This window comes from Peromyscus californicus, unplaced genomic scaffold (assembly GCF_007827085.1).
Source record: "Peromyscus californicus insignis strain IS unplaced genomic scaffold, ASM782708v3 Scaffold_5__1_contigs__length_169319896, whole genome shotgun sequence".
Lineage (NCBI taxonomy): Eukaryota > Metazoa > Chordata > Mammalia > Rodentia > Cricetidae > Peromyscus > Peromyscus californicus.
The window spans coordinates 97,970,585-97,973,879 of NW_026294573.1; positions in this window are offsets into that span (position 1 = coordinate 97,970,585).

The window sequence follows — 3,295 nt, forward strand, 5'->3', positions numbered from 1 at the left end:
GGAGCATTGCAAATTTGAGACCAGTTTGGACTATGTAATATGATCCAGTCTCAAAAAAAAAAGTAAATAAGTAAACATAAATATTGGGCTCATACTTCAGCTCAGAGTGACATTGAACAAATGAAATAAAACCTTTACACTTTTATTTCTTCTGGAAAATGGTGATGATAATGATGATGATAGCTATTAAGTGGTTATATAAAATGTTTGGCATATGTTTAAAGATAAATAAACGTTAGTTGCTTTGTGTCTACATCTGATATAGCAGGGGATATAATTGTAGCATGAATCTTATTAATAAAATCAAACCTGAGCCAGGTATTGGGGTGAACTCTGGAAGATCAGAGAGACAAAACAAGCCACAGCTAACCTCACCTGGCCAACTTCTCAGTTGATCTTGTTTCTCAGACTGGAGGCCTCTGAGTTCTCATCCCAATGGCTCTCAGCTGAACTGCTGCTCAAAAGCCTGAATGCTTAACCAGCCAAATGCTTCTAGTTTCTGGTCCTCACGCCTTATGTACCTTTCTGCTTTCTACCACCACTCCCTGGGATTAAAGGCTTGCTTTCTGGGATTAAAGGCGTGATGAGTCACCATGCCTGGCTGTATCCTTGAACACATGGATTTCTGCCTCTGGAATGCTAGAATTAAAGGCATGTGCTACCACTGCCTATCCTTTATGTTTAATGTTGTGGCTGCTCTGTCTCTGACCCCAGATAAGTTTATTAGCATGCACAATATTTGGGGGAATACAATACCACAAATTATGTCAGTTTGGGGCATTTTAAGTTAGAGGTCCTGGTGGAACATCAAAATGGAGAGAGTAGCAAGAGTGAATATAGCCAACAGGAGTGCAAACTGAATATAGACATGTTTCTCTTGTATGTGTAACCTAACAATGTGTTTTAAGAGCTGAAAGTGTTTGCGTTTGTCAGGAAAATAAAGTGTAACAGAGGGACCTGTCAAGTTAAACAACTTAAACCTGAAATGTTTTTCAACTTCAGGAACTATCCAGTGGGTTGGAAGTCTAGGGTTCTATTGCCCAGGGTTGGCCATACAGGATTCTTGTTCTTTTTCAACTATTGACAACTTTGTGCTTGTTTACAAAGTATCAGATTCACTCCCTCTTGTCTTTTCTTAACTGCTGATTCCCTTGTCTTTTCCACTAGTCTCCTAACCCCCTCTTACTTTCATGCTTTTTATATTTATATATTTATTCATGTACATTATTACAAATATATTTGTAAATATGGAGCAATAATAACTAAAGAGAAGATCCATGAATTTATAAGGGAGGGGTGTAGGATGAGTTGGAGAGAGGAGAGGAAGTGAGGAAATGATGTAATTATATCTTAATTAAAAATAAAATAAAATAGGAGTTGGAGAGAGGCCTCATAGGACTTATACCCACATGATAGTTCACAACTGTCTGTAACTCTAAGTCTAGGGTATTTAGTGCCCTCTTCTGGGCTCTGTGAGCATCAGGCACATAAGTGGTGCACAGACATACATGCAGGCAAAACTTGATGCATATAAAATAAAAATAGGGCTGGAGAGATGGCTCAGGTGTTAAGAGAACTGGATGCTCTTCCGGAGGTCCTGAGTTCAATTCCCAGCAACCACATGGTGGATGTCACAACCATCTGTAATGAGATCTGGTGCCCTTGTCTGGCCTGCAGGGAATACATGCAGGTAGAACACTGTATATGTAATAAATAAACAAATCTTTAAAAATAAATAAATAAATAAAATTAAGTTTCTTTTTTTTTCTGATGTGTGCAATGTCCATGTCATATCCAGAAGATAGCATTCTTCCATGCACCCTGGCTCTTATTAATCTTTCCTCCCTCTCTTCCACAGTGTTCCTTGGGTCACAAGTAGAGAATGTGGACATTTCACTTAGGGCTGAACACTCATTAGTCACTCATTCTTTGAATGTTACATCTCTTCTTCGATGTATAGAGCTATACCAGTCTAAGTACAAACATATAACTCCAGAAGGAGGTTTAACTGCATGTCCACTTAGCAAAACATCAGTAGTAGATTCCCCTATGGGGGATGACCTCCCTAATTACAGGATTTTGACCAGGTATACAGTACCAGGCATTTATTTTCTCCCTTGGAGTGAGCCTCAGATCCATTCAGGAAGCAGTTGCTTACCCTTGACTTGTTTTTGTTTGTTTTGTTTTTGTTTGTTTGTTTACCAGTGTATGTAGCAGTACTTTCTCATTGGGACCACCATCTCATGAATAATGACATGGAGACTTACTATTAATTATGAATATTCAGCCTTAGCTTAGACTTGTTCCTAACTAATTCTTACAACTTAAATTAACCCGTATTTTTACTCTACATTCTGGCATGTGGCTTGTTAACTCATTTCCATAGTGCCCACCCTGCTTCCCCCATATCTGGCTGACAACTCCACCTTTCTTCTTCCCAGAGTTCTCTTTCTGCCAGGAAGTCCCGCCTATACCTCATATAAACCAGTGGCAGCAATACATTTTCGCACAGCGTATAAATACCGCACAACAGATGTAATCAACTAGGAATGCATATGCAGAACAGTTCAGTGATAGGCCTAATGCTGTGGGATGGTCTGTATGTCAAGTGTGTTGCTGATTGGTCAATAAATAAATCACTGATTGGCCAGTAGCCAGGCAGGAAGTATAGGCGGGACAAGGAGGAGAATAAAGCTGGGAAGTAGAAGGCTGAGTGAGAGACACTGCCAGCCGCCACGATGACAAACAGCATGTGAAGATGCCGGTAAGCCACAAGCCAGTGGCAAGGTATAGATTTATAGAAATGGATTAATTTAAGCTGTAAGAACAGTTAGCAAGAAGCCTGCCACGGCCATACAGTTTGTAACCAATATAAGTCTCTGTGTTTACTTGGTCGGGTCTGAGCGGCTGTGGGACTGGCAGGTGAGAGAGATTTGTCCTGACTGTGGGCCAGGCAGGAAAACTCTAGCTACAGCCTAATGCTCTGCTTTTGGCATCTTAAAAATCTAAACAATTTTATATTTGGATTTATGTTAAGAAGGGAGTTGATGGTAGGAAATAAACTGAGGGCTGAAATCAACAACAAAACAAAGAGAATAATAAAAAGAATCAATAAAACAAAGAGTTGGTTCTTAGAAAAAATCAACAAGATAGACAAACCCTTATCTAAACTAACTAAAAGGCAGAGACAAAATATCCAAATTAATAAAATCAGAAACAAAAAGGGAACATAAAGATAGACACTCAGGAAATCCAGACAATCATTAGGTCATATTACAAAAATGGAAATGGACAC